Genomic DNA, 14,238 nt, shown 5'->3' on the forward strand with positions numbered 1-14,238 from the left:
AGAGCAATCATTCCTGCTCTTTCCCTCACACAGGTTGGCTGGGAATAGTAGGCTCATCATTCTGAATCATGACTCTGTTCATAAGACCAGAAAGAACACTCTGCTCTGGTCACGATGGACATGGTCATTATTCAGAATCTCCACTTCCTCCTTCAATCAAAGGCTTTGAAATGCCTTCTCTTTTTTTGATGAACCCCATTGCCAGCTTCTTAAACAAACCCAGATCTCTTCAAATCTGAGCAGTGAAAACAGTTTCAATCCTTTCTCAATTGGATTTTACCCCACACCCCTCTTACATGAAGGATAATCCGCCATGTTTTCAGACATAGCCAAGTTATGCTTGAGTCTCAATGACAAGTAAAAGTAAAGACTCATGTGAAGACCACTGCTAACAGTCTAACTGAGCAAGGCAAACTTTAGTGCAGAGCAGGTAGAGTATTTAAACAGAGTCCTTGATATTTGGGGACCCAGTGTAAATCTTTTGCCCTGTATTCATGCATTCATTCTGCAAAAATCTCATGAGCATAGTATCCTCAGGCACTATGCTAGATACCGAGGATACAAAGGTGAACAAGGCAGAGTCCCTTCCTTTGTGGAACTCACAGTAGAGTTGAGAGATCAATAAACAAACATACAAACAAATACTACAATTTCAAGGGAAGAGAATGCAGTTAAGGAACAGAGGAGATAGGTGCTTCCATGCTGTCTCCAGGCATGCCATCTGCCCAATCCTTCCATGTGTTCAGCAACACAGAGGCTCTCCAAACTCCATTCCCTTGGGTTTTTATGGAAACTTTGTTATATACACATGATTGAGCATATCATTCGTCATTGGCGATTAAATAAATCTCCAGTTCCTCTTTCCTCCCCAGAGATGGGAGGGGATTACTAAAAGTTCCAACTTTCTAATCACATGGCTGATTCTCCTGGCAACTGCCCCCAAATCCTTAGAAACTTTCCAAAAGTTACCTGTTAACTTAGACATAGTCAAAAGGGGCATCGTGAATAACAAAAATGGCCCTTTCACCTTTATTGATCTTCTCACTGAGGAAATGTCAAGGGTTTTAGGAGCTCTGTGACAGGAACCAGGGACAAAGATGAAATATGTATTTCCTATTATATCACAATAACACAAAGGTGTTTAAAGCCACTGGGCTAGAGGAGTTCATCTAGGGTGTGGATATAGACAGAGAAAGACAAAGACTAAGTCTCGGGCTGACCTAACATTTAGAGGAGTTGGTAGAATAGAGGAATCCAGTGAGGGAATTGTGAAGAACAGCCAGTGAGGTAGTTAGAAAACTGGGGGACTATTGTGTCCCAGAAGCCAAGTGAAGAAAACATAAAGAAAAAATGGGAGTTACCACTGGTTAAATGAGGACGAAGAACTAACCAATGATAACCAGCAGGATAGAGACTCCCAGAGACCTTGAAAAGAGCAATTTCAGTAGTTATGTGGTGGGGACAAACGCCTGCCTGGAGCTGGTTAAAGAAGGAAAGGGAAGTGAGAAAGTGGAGGCGGTGAGTATAGAAAACTCAGCATAGCTTGCCTACGATAATGGCACCTTAAGGAAAACTGCATTGTTAGGATTTTGCATCCTTCCCTTAGGATATAGCTAATTCAAAAATCATGAATTTGAATTTTGCTGTTCAGAATGAGGGGTAAAATGCAACACCCGTGTCACTCTCTTCCTCACCCAAGTGAGGGGACCGGCAGGCACCTTGGTAGTACTAATTTTGGAGCAAGGGTTCTAATGGAGCTGTCAGTTCCACAGAAAGAGAGTGGCACCTGGAAGTTAAGGGTGTCTTCCTTCTGTACTCTTGCTAATTGGAATGGACTGAGATGGATTCACAGGAGAGGGTAGTCTAAGTAAAACGGAAGACTACAAAAGCCTTCCCCGCCTACAAATATGTAGTTCCATACAGTTATTCTGAAGCAAAAGAATGTAAATAAAAGTTTAAAAACACATAAAAATGCAGTCAAATGACACACAAATATTGTGGTAAAAACCTGCAAATAATTTTTAAATGTGTTGTGAGGACATTTGGTATTACTACACAGGATTTTCTTAACTGTCACTGGTAATTGGATTTTCCTCCATCCCCATGTCCAATTTCACTGTAATATGTGGTCTCCTGCCAACCCCACTGGCCAAAGATTATCTTTCTGTAACCTTATGGAATGCAAGCAGTAACCCAGGAAACTCAGGGCCAATGAACTGGAACCATGGGCTCCGCACTAACAAGGGTGAATTATTATCACATCTTTCCTGGTGATTAGATTATTTCTTATCCTTGTGTTTTATAGCTTTCTAGTTAGTCATCTCAACACAATTTATTCACAATAATAGTGTTTTATTATTGCTGTTTTATAGTTCCTATAATAGTAAAATTTATCCTCAACACCATTATTACAATATTCGACTACTAATGGAATTCTTATTTTTATTTGATTGTGTTTTAAAGCCATAACAATAAAATTTACGCCCCAAAATATTACTGCAAGTTTTATGCTCTTTAAACTACTTGATAGAATGCCTGCAAACACATGTGGTTCTTTAAACCACATGAGAGAAAGCCTGCCAAAACATAAACATTGTTCTAGGGAAAAAAAGGAATTGGTTTCTATTATGGTGAAACTCGTGTTCTTTGATAGAGTAAGTAATGCGATGAAAGAAATGAAAGGACCTTAGAGACAGCTGATTTCAAAGAGAATTATATTCTAATTGGTAGAATTATTTGTTTAAAAAACCAACGTCTTTTTATTACCTGCCAAGCCCTGCACATTTCCACTGTCTTCATCCTCCAAAATAATGCGTTCTCAAAATGATGCCCATGATTTCTCTGGGCTCAAAATTGCATGGCTTGTTGCCACATTAGTTGGATAGAGGCTGCTATGAAATATTATTACCAAAAGCCAGGGTCATGTGGAAGGTGAACAGCTTCAGTGACTTAAGAACTGGAAGGCATACAGCCAAGTCAGCTCACTACCTCTGCTGCTCGTCAGTTGCTCTCATTGACCCTGAACCCAAGGACATTGCAATAAACTTCATCACTTGCTTGCTGTGCATTGTTTGTGGCTGGAACACTGAATCAAAGGGACTATAACATGAATTACGATCCATCCAGTGGAGCAAAGTACCATCGGGATTCAAATAAGTGGTATATCAGACTGGCAGCAATTAAGGTGTGGTTAAGGGCTTGGTCTCAGATGGATGATACATTGAGTTACAGTCACAAGGAGAGCTGGAGGAACATTGGGTGGAGATATAAACTGGTTGACACTCTGAACTTACAGCTTTATTAGCAGAAGAGGCAAAATCTAGATTTGATTTCTGAAGCAGCACCAAGGAGAGGTTCTTCTTCTGACAGAAGCTTCAGCAATTGCTGTCATCATCTAAAGCAAGAAATGAGCGGATGGATGGATGGATGGATGGATGGATGGATGGTTGGATGGTTGGATACATGTGTCCACAGATGCATGAATGCATGGATGAATCTGTATCTATGCTCTGGTCAGACGGGATAAATCCACTGACTAGATGTAGCCACTCACATACACAGGTAGGAACTTAGCTTGCTGTGACCATCTTCTTTCCTTTGCCCAGCTGTGGAAGTGTGCAACTCAGCTCTACCTTCAAGAGAGAAACCGCTGTCAACTTCTGGCTATGGGTAGCTTCAGAATCTGACTCTGTATTTAAGTTGGGACTATGTGCTACCTTGACAACTCCAACCAATGACTGAGCACAGAATTGGCATAAGTGCTCACCATTGAACCAATGCAATGTGCCTCCAGGAGCAATCTTCTTGTGGCTGTGCCATAGTCTGAGGCCCTTCCTGGCCAATATTCCTTTCTTCCCTCTATCTTTTCACAGGTGTCAGATCTGGGCTTAAGCCTCCCCTTGCTTTTTCTCCCCTTTATCTTTCATAAGAATTACTCCCCTAAAATCTCTTCTACTTTCAACTCCATCTTGGTATCTGCTTTTCAGATGATCCAGCCAATACACCAGCCAGATCCCAGAAAACATGAAAATAAATGAATGTAATTGATCTTGAGTCACATGGATCTTTCTGAAACTTTGTGGATAATCAAATGCAGAAAAAAAACTCAAGTTTGGAAGTAACAGGGATAATCCTACATGGCTAGGCCTTAACAGGCTTACAACACACAGCCAGAAAGCTACAGAAAATTACATGGCAGCTTAGTAGCATTCCTTACCAGTTGGCTTTCTGGAAAAAGTGTTTTCTCTCTCACTGCTTTCTCACCCTGGCTAATGTGTGGCAGGCGCAGGGTCCTCAACCTTTCGGTGAAGATGATCAACATTGCTCTTTCCCATGTGCTGATGTATTTTCTATTTGGATCATCTGGGGAAGGAAGAGGAGCAAAGATGAAATGCATGCTCTCGAGTGCTGAGAGTGGAGGTGGGAGGGTGAGGAAATGGAGGAGGTTTTAAAGAGGAGTTGGATTTCCTCCAGAGACCCTAGCCATCTGCAGGGCACGAGGTGGGGACAGAACTGAGGTGAGGTAGGGCCATCAGCTTGGGAATTAGCCACTGGATACTTTTCCATCTCTTTCTCAGTTGGACAGTATTTCATTCTGCATCAACTACCAACTAGTTTTCAAAGAGGATGCTTCCAAACCATTACCCTGAATCATCACACTGAAAAACTTGATCAAGAGGGTTACCATTCTGAGTCTCTGCTTCCATCCATTGCTCAGGTACTTAAAAGAAAGACAACCCAATTAGGACAGTTTCTTTTCCTTCTCTGCATTTTGCCCCAGGTTGTTGTCCTACATCTTCTCATTTCTGCTTAATATATTCGGCAAGAACATCACAGATCATCACCTTCGTTGTCAGAATCTCAGTGCAACGTTAGATGGACTGGGTGCAGAGTAATCAGTTAGAATGCAGAAGCCTTGGATTCTGATGCGTGTTCTTCCATTTCTCAGCCATGTGATTTTCAGCAAATCTCACTTGTCTTCCTTTGTAAAAAAAAGAAAAAAATATTATACCTGTTCTGCCTTCCTCTCGGGCTGTGGAGCACATTAACTAAAGTAATGTACGGAAAAGCCCTCTGAAGACTGTGATGCCATCAAAATGTATGGTATAATTATCATTGACACTAATAACAATGATCTGTAACTAGATTACAGTGCTATCTATGCAGGATTACTCTAACATAAGACCACACAATACAAAAGAGAAAAACCAAATTCCCCATAGAGCAAAATGTCGAGTTTTTTTTTTTCTTTTACTGTGAAATATCTTAATGTAAAGTTCATCAGAGGATTTTCCTAAAAAAGGGGGGTGGGTGAAGTTTCTCAGCTTTATATATATTGAAAAAACAGATTTCTGAAATGCATTTCTGAAATACAGCATCTGTTTAAAATAAGCTATATGTTAGCTTCTAAAACCAACTGTATATAATCTACATAATCCTAGGTCTCTGTTTATAAAATAATAACATTTTCCAGCATAATTGGCTTTTTAAATAAAATATACATAATTTAATGCAATTTGTATGTTCCTATTCCTGTGGGTTTACCCCATATCTCTAAAATAATTTCTATAAAAGGATAGACATGAGATTTCTACTTTATTTTATACATTGAGATTAATTTTACCCTCAGAAAAGTAATTGCTACTAAAATTATTATGGGGTTTAATAAACCCAAATGCTCTATATTCAAAGGTCCAATTCCCTGTGAAATCTGAGACCCCCCAGATTTCATAAGATTTCTACTTGTTATTACCATTCCTGGAAATAATTTTGTCAGTGGACGGTGGATATCCTTTATGTTAACTTTTCTGTCTCCTTCTTGCTTCTATTACCGTTTTCTTAACTCCTTAGAAGGATGCCATGCTAAGTCTGTGTCCTCCCCAATTCATTTGTGGAAACTTAATCCCCAGTGCAGTTGTGTTAAGAGGCAGGGCATCTGGAAGGTGATTAGGTTATGAGAATGGGGCCCTCATGGATGGGGATTCATCCTTTTATAAAAGAAGCCCAAGAGAGCCTGTTTGCTCCTTCGTCTATGTGAGGATGTCCATGTGAGGATGCCACAAGAAGGCACCAGCTGTAAAGCAGAGCCCTTACCAAACACCGGATCTGCCTGCACCTTTCTTGGATTTTCCAGCCTCTGGAATTGTGACCCATACATTTTTGTTGTTTATGACTTTTTATAGTAGCCTCAACAGGCTAAGGTATTTCTGTTATAGTATCCCAAACAGACTAAGACACTATCTAAAACCTAAAATCTAAAATTAAGTTAAATGTGGGCTCAGGACCAGCCACATCAGTATGACCCCAGGCACTGTTGGGAAGGTAGACTCTCAGCCTCCAGTTTAACAAGATCCCCAGGTGATTCACATTTTTAAGTCTTTGTACTCATTTGTTTATTGTGCATCCTATTTCCTTAATGCTCTGATGGAATGCCATGCTACCACTTCACTGGTTCTTCTCTCAGCCTAGAACTCTTCTTTGAGGTAGCCAAAAAGCCAACTTTGTCTCCCATCATCAGGATGAGAGTGGAGACCTCGTTCACCATCACTTTTATTCTTAGTCCTTAGAACTCAGCCTGACACTTAGTAGGCATGTAGTAAACATTTGCTACATGAATGAATTTTCTTTTCATAATTATACAGTGCAATAGCATCATTAAAAATGTAGTGACGAACAGAAAACCAAACACCACATATTCTTACTCATAAGTGGGACTTGAACAATGAGCACACATGGACACAAGAAGGGGAACATCACACATGGGGCCTGCTGGGGGGTGGTGGGCAAGGGGAGGGAGAGCATTATGATAAATACCTAATACATGCAGTGCTTAAAACCTAGATGATGGGTTGATAGGTGCAGCAAACCACCATGATGCATGTATACTTATGTAACAAACCTGTGTGTTCTATGCATGTTTGCCAGACCATAAAGTAAAAAAAAAAAAAAGAGAAAGAAATAAAAAAGGTAGCCATAAGCCACTCACCCCTAAATCAGGTTCTTTTCTCTTTTGTGTTCTCTTACCAGCAAGTCACAGAAACCCCTGTAGGCAAATCACCTAGTCTCTCAGCCTCCTTTTTTTTGTTGTTTTTTCTTCATTTGTAAAATAGGGGTTTTCATGCTGCTCTCATTGGGTTACTGGGAGGATTAAATTAAATCAAAGTATACACATAAATTGTATAGCCCAGTAGTTCACTAACTTGGTTTCATTTTAGAATCATCTGGGGAACCTTCCCTGGCACCTCCTTTCCCAAATCACTTACATTGGAATTTCTAGGAATGAGGCCCTGGAATCAGCATGTTTACACTTCCACACATGATTTTAATAGGCAGGCAGGTTTGAGAACCTCTGGCACCCATTGCCTTCTACATTGTGGATACCAAATAAAACTTAGCCTTGTTTATTATTTTTTCTATCCAGGTCTTGACAAAGAACAACTGTCTGTGAACAAATCTCTCTGATTTCTACCATCTCTTATTTCTTATCTCAGGTTCCATTTTCCCCTTGCCACAAGGCAAGTTCTTTCTCCGGCTCCTCTGGTCTTTCTGAAGTCTTAGCCATGAAGTCATACCTTCTCTTTGAAACCTATCTTGGTTAGTCCAACCCTGATCACTCAAATCCTCCAACAACCTGAAGTCTCTATTATAAAGTCTACTCACTGACTCCATTCTTTCATGTGTAGTTTACAACTGTTTCATGTGTGTTCAATTGCCATATTTCTCATGCTTCCAGCCCAGTGCTAGGGATACCCTAAACTAGATACTATTAAAGGATCATCTTAAATTTTTAAATTTTTATTTTGTTGTTATTTGCCCTTTCTTTTTCTTTTTTAAATAATAATGGGATTACTGGGTCAAATGGTATTTCCAGTTCTAAATCTTTGAGGAATTGCCACATTGTCTTTCACAATGGTTGAACTAATTTACATTCCCAGCAATGGTGTAAAAGTGTTCCTATTTCTCCGCAATCTTACCAGCATTTGTTGTTTCTTTACTTTTTAATAATTGCCATTCTGACTGGCGTGAGATGGTATCTCATTGTGATTTTGATTTTCATTTCTCTAATGATCAGCGATGTTGAGCTATTTTTCATATGTTTCTTGGCCACATGTAAGTCTTTTTATTCATTTATTTGTTTTTAGAAGTGTCTGTTCATATCCTTTGCCTACTTTTTAATGGGGTTGTTTGTTTTTTCTTGTAAATTTACTTAAGTTCCTTGTAGATTCTGGATATTAGACCTTTGTCAGATATATACATTGCAAAAAGGTTCTCCTATTCTGTAAGTTGTCTGTTCACGCTGATGATAGTTTCATTTGCTGTGCAGAAGCTCTTTAGTTTAATTAGATCCCATTTGCCAATTTTTGCTTTTATTGCAATTGCTTTTGGCAGTTTCATCATAAAATCTTTGCACATGCCTATGTCCTGAATGGTATTGCCTAGATTTTCTTCTAGGGTTTTTATAGTTTTGGGTTTTACATTTAAGTCTTTAATCCATCTTGAGTTAATTTTTGTATAAGGTGTAAGGAAGGGATTCAGTTTCAATTTTCTGCATATGGCTAACCAGTTCTCCCAGTGCCATTTATCAAGTAGGAAATCCTATCCCCAATGCTTGTTTTTGTTGAGTTTGTTGAACATCAGATGGTTGTAGATGTGCAATTTTATTTCTGAGTTCTATCTGTTCCATTTGTCTATGTGCCTGCTTTTGTACCAGTACCATGCTGTTTTGGTTACTGTGACCTTGTAGTATAATTTGAAGTTGGGTAGTGCGATGCCCACAGCTTTGTTCTTTTTGCTTAGGATTGTGTTGGCTATGTGAACTCTTTTTTGGTTTCATATAAATTTAAAAATAGATTTTGTGTAATTCTGTGAAGAATATCAATGATAGTTTAATGGGAATAGCATTGAATCTATAAATTGCTTTGGGCACTGTGACCATTTCATAATATGAATTCTTCCTATCCATGAGCATGGAATGTTTTTCCATCTGCTTGTGCCCTCCTTGATTTCCTTGAACAATGCTTTGTAGTTCTCCTTGAAGAGGTCCTTCACTTCCCTTGTTAGCTGGATCCCTAGGTATTTTATTATTTTTGTGGCAATTGCGAATGTGAGTTCATTCATGATTTGGGTTTCTGCTTGTTTGTTGTTGGAGTATCGGAATGCCTGTGATTTCTACACATTGATTTTGTATCCTGAGACTTTGCTAAAGTTACCAGCTTAAGAAGCTTTTGGGCTGAAATGATGGGGTTTTCTAGATATAGGATTATGCCATCTGCAAAAAAGATAATTTGACTTCCTCTCTTCCTATTTGAATACCCTTTATTTCTTTCTCTTGCCTAATTGCCCTGGTCAGAACTTCCAACACTATGTTGAATAAGAGTGGTGAGAGAGAGCATTCTTGTCTTGTGCCAGTTTTCAAGGGGAATGCTTCCAGGTTTTGCCCATTCAGTAGGATATTGGCTGTGGGTTTGTCATAAATGGATTTTATTATTTTGAGGTATGTTCCTTCAATATCTAGTTTATTGAGAGTTTTTAACATGAAGGGATGTTGAATTTTATCAAAGGCCTTTTCTGTGTGTACATAGATAATCATGTGGATTTTGTCTTTAGTTCTGCTTATGTGATGATTTACATTTATTGATTTGTGTATGTTGAACGAGCCTTGCATCCCAGGGATGAAGCTGACTTGATTGTGGTGGATAAATGTTTTTATGTGCTGTTGAATTTGGTTTGCCAGTATTTTATTGAGGATTTTTGCATCAACATTCATCAGGGATAGTGGCCTGAAGTTTTCTTTTTTTGTTGTATCTTTGCCAGGTTTTGGCATCAGGATGATTCTGCCCTCATAAAATGAGTTAGGGAGGAGGCCCTCCTTTTCAATTGTTTGGAATAGTTTCAGAAGAAATGGTACCAACTTCTCTTTGTACCTCTGGTGTAATTCAGCTATAAATCCATCTGGACCTGGGCTTTGTTTGGTTGGTAGGCTATTTACTACTGCCTCAATTTCAGAACTTGTTATTGGTCTAATTTAGGGATTCAACTTCTTCTTAGTTCAGTCTTGGGAGGGTGTATGTGTTCAGGAATTCATTCATTTCTTCTAGATTTTCCAGTTTATTTGCATAGATGTGTTTACAGTATTCTCTGATGGTTGTTTGTATTTCTGGGGGTCGGTGGTGTAATCTCCCTTATAATTTCTGACTGTGTTTATTTGAATCTTCTCTCTTTTCTTCCTTATTAGTCTCACTAGTAGTCTGTCTATTATATTGATTTTTTCAAAAAACCAGCTCCTGGATTTGTCGATCTTTTGATGGGTTTTTGTGTCTCTATCTTTTTCAGTTCTGCTCCGAGCTTGATTATTTCTTGTCTTCTGCTAGCTCTGGGGTTTGTTTGCTCTTGGTTCTCTAGTTCTTTTAGTTGTGATGTTAAGGTATTGTTTTGAGATCTTTCTAGATTTTTGATTTAGTGCTGTAAATTCCCCTCTTAACACTAAATTTATAGTGCTATAAATTTCCCTCTGGAATGCTTTAGCTGCATCCCAGTGATTCTGATACATTGTCTCTGTTTTCATTGGTTTCAGAGAACTTCTTAATTTCTGCCTTAATTTCATTATTTACCCAGGAGCCATTCAGGAACAGGTTGTTCAATATCCCTGTAGTTGTGTGGTTTTGAGTGGGCTTTTTAATCTTGAGTCCTAATTTGATTGCACTGTGGTCTGAGAGACTGTTATTATTTTGGTTCTTTTGCACTTGCTGAGAAGTGCTTTACTCCCAATTATGTGATCAATTTTAGAGTAGGTGTCATGTGGCACTGAAAGAAAATGTATATTATGTTGTCTGGGGGTGAAGAGTTCTGTAAATATCTATTAGATCCACTTGGTCTAGAGCTGAGTTCAAATCCTGAATAGCTTTGTTAATTTTCTGTCTTCATGATCTGTCTAATACTGACAGTGGGGTATTAAAGTATTCCACTATTATTGTGTGGGGGTCTAAGTCTCTTTGTAGGTTTCTAAGAACTTGTTTTATGAATCTGGTGCTCCTGTATTGGGTGCATACATATTTAGGCTAGTTAACTCTTCTTGATGAATTGAACCCTTTAGCAATATTTAATGCCCTTCTTTTTCTTTATTTAACCTTTGTTGGTTTAAAGTCTATTTTTTCAGAAACTAGGATTGCAACCCCTGCTTTTTTCTGCTTTCTGTTTGCTTGGTAAATTTTCCTCCACCCCTTTATTTTGAGTCTACGTGTGTCTTTGCACATGAGATGTGCTTCTTGAATACAGCACCATGATAGGTCTTGTTTTTTTTTTTAATTGTACTTTAGATTCTGGGGTACATGTGCAGATCATGCAAGATTGTTTCATAGGTACATTCATGGCAAGGTGGTTTGCTGCCTCCATCCCCCCATCTCCTATACGTGACATTTCTCCACACGTTATCCTTCCCCACCCTCCCTCCCGCAGTCCATCCCCCCAACTGTCCCTCCCCTTGTGGCCCCCAACGGACCAGAGGGAAGCCCAGCAGACTAACAGCAGACGTCTCAGCAGAAACCCTACAAGCCAGAAGACATTGGGGGCCAATATTCAACATTCTTAAAGAAAAGAAATTCCAACCCAGAATTTCATATCTGGCCAAACTAAGCTTCATAAGCAAAGGAAAAATAAAATATCTGGACATGTAAGACTTACAAAGACTTACAAATAAAAAGACTTACAAAGAAATAAAAGGTATTCAAATAGGAAGAGAGGAAGTCAAATTATCTTTTTTGCAGATGGCATAATCCTATATCTAGAAAACCCCATCATTTCAGCCCAAAAGCTTCTTAAGCTGGTAAGTAACTTTAGCAAAGTCTCAGGATACAAAATCAATGTGTAGAAATCACAGGCATTCCAATACTCCAACAACAAACAAGCAGAAACCCAAATCATGAATGAACTCACATTCGCAATTGCCACAAGAGGTGTGTGATGCTCACCTCTCTACGTCCATGTGTTCTCATTTTCAACACCCGCCTATGAGTGAGAACACGCGGTGTCTGATGTTCTGTTCTTGTGTCAGTTTGCTGAGAATGGTGGTTTCTAGATTCATCCATGTCCCCACAAAGGACACAAACTCATTATTTTTTATGGCTGCATAGTATTCTATGGTGTATATATGCCACATTTTCTTTGTCCAGTCTATCGCTGATGGGCATTTCAGTTGGTTCCAGGTCTTTGCTATTGTAAACAGTGCCATGATGAACATACATGTGCATGTCTTTATAATAGAACGATTTATGGGGTCTTGTCTTTGTATCCAGCTTGTCGTTCTGCATTTTTTAATTGGAGCATTTAGTCCATTTACATCTAAGGTTAATATTGTTATGTGTGAATTTGATCCTGTCATCATGATCTGGCTGGTTAATTTTGCAGACTTGTTAATGTAATTGCTTCATAGTGTCATTGGTCTGTGTAGTTCGATGTGTTTTTGTAGTGGTTTTCCTATCCATGTTTACTGCTTCTTTCAGGAGCTCTTGCAAGGCAGGCCTGGTGTTGACAAAATCTCTCAGCATTTGCTTGTCTCAAAGATATTTTATTTTTCCTTTGCTTATGAAGCTTAGTTTGGCCAGATATGAAATTCTGGGTTGGAATTTCTTTTCTTTAAGAATGTTGAATATTGGCCCCCAATGTCTTCTGGCTTGTAGGGTTTCTGCTGAGACGTCTGCTGTTAGTCTGCTGGGCTTCCCTTTGTAAGTAACCTGGCCTTTCTATCTGGCTGCCCTTAACATTTTTTCCTTCATTTTGACCTTGGAGAATCTGATGATTATGTGTCTCTGGGTGGATCTTTTCATGGAGTATCTTATTGGGATTCTTTGGATTTTTTAAATTTGAGTATTGGCCTATCTTGCTAGGTTGGGGAGGTTCTCCTGTATGATATCCTGCAGTGTGTTTTCCAACTTGGTTCCATTCTCCCCATCTCTTTCAGGTATTCTAATTAGTCATAGGTTTGGTCTTTTCACATAGTCCCATAGTTCCTGAAGGTTTTGCTCATTGCTTTTCATTCTTCTTTCTCTAATCTTGTCTGCTTGCCTTATTTCATGAAGACAATCTTCAAGCTCTGATAGTCTCTCTTTCACTTGGCTAATTCAGCTATGGATACTTGTCTTTGCATCACAAAGTTCTAGTGCTGTGTTTTTCAGCTCCATCGTGTCATTCTCTAAACTAGTTATTCCAGTTAACAGCTCCCATAATCTTTTATCATGGTTCTTAGCTTCTTTGCATTGGGTTAAAACATAATCCTTTAGTTCAGCAAAATTTGTTATTACCCACTTCCTGATGCCTACTTCTGTCAGGTCATCCATCTTGGCTTCAGCCCTATTCTATGCCCTTGCTGGAGAAGTGTTGTGATCATTTGGTGGAGAAGAGGCATTCTGGCTTTTGGAATTTTCAGCATTTTTGCTTTGGTCTTTGCTCATCTTCATGGATTTATCTACCTTTGATCTTTGAGGCTGATGACCTTTGGATGGGGTTTTGGTGTGGGGGTCTTTTTTGTTGATGTTTTTGTTGCTTTCTGTTTGTTAGTTTTCCTTTAAGAGTCAGATCCCTCTTCTGCAGGTCTGCTGCAGTTTGTTGGGGGTCCACTCCACACCCTGTTTAACTGGGTATCACCAGTGGAGGCTGCAGAACAGCAAATATTGCAGCCTGCTTCTTCCTCTGGAAGCTTTATCCCAGAGGGGCACTGGTCTGGTGCCAACTGGAGCTCTTGGGTGTCTGTTGACTACTGTTGGGAGGTCTCGCCCAGTCAGAAGGTGGGAGGTCTCACCCAGTCAAGAGGCACAGGATCAGTGACTCACTTGAGGAGGCAGTCTGACCCTTAGCAGAACTGGTGTGCTGTGCTGGGAGAATGCTCCTTGTCAGGATCAGCCACAGAGCTGGTGTACTGTGCTGGGAGAATCCCCCTTGTCAGGATTAGCCACTCTCAAAGGATCACTTTTTAATGTAAAATCAAGACTCTCATATAAAATGAACATGGGTCAAAGACTTTATTTAGTGCATTAATTAATGAGATCCAGTAAGATGTTACAATCAGTTCAAAGGAGAATTCAGAGAATCACATATATATTAAGTAATACAAAATGTTGAAATAAACTTACAAATACCTACAAAATTAGTCCATTGCATTCCACTGCACATTGTTCACTTGCATTTTTATGGAAAAGAATCATTTGAATTATCAGTCATTTTCTATGATGTTGAGAGTTGAAAAAC

This window comes from Aotus nancymaae, unplaced genomic scaffold, assembly GCF_030222135.1.
Source record: "Aotus nancymaae isolate 86718 unplaced genomic scaffold, 86718_ANA_hifiasm-v0.15.2.pri h1tg000008l, whole genome shotgun sequence".
NCBI classification, from domain to species: domain Eukaryota; kingdom Metazoa; phylum Chordata; class Mammalia; order Primates; family Aotidae; genus Aotus; species Aotus nancymaae.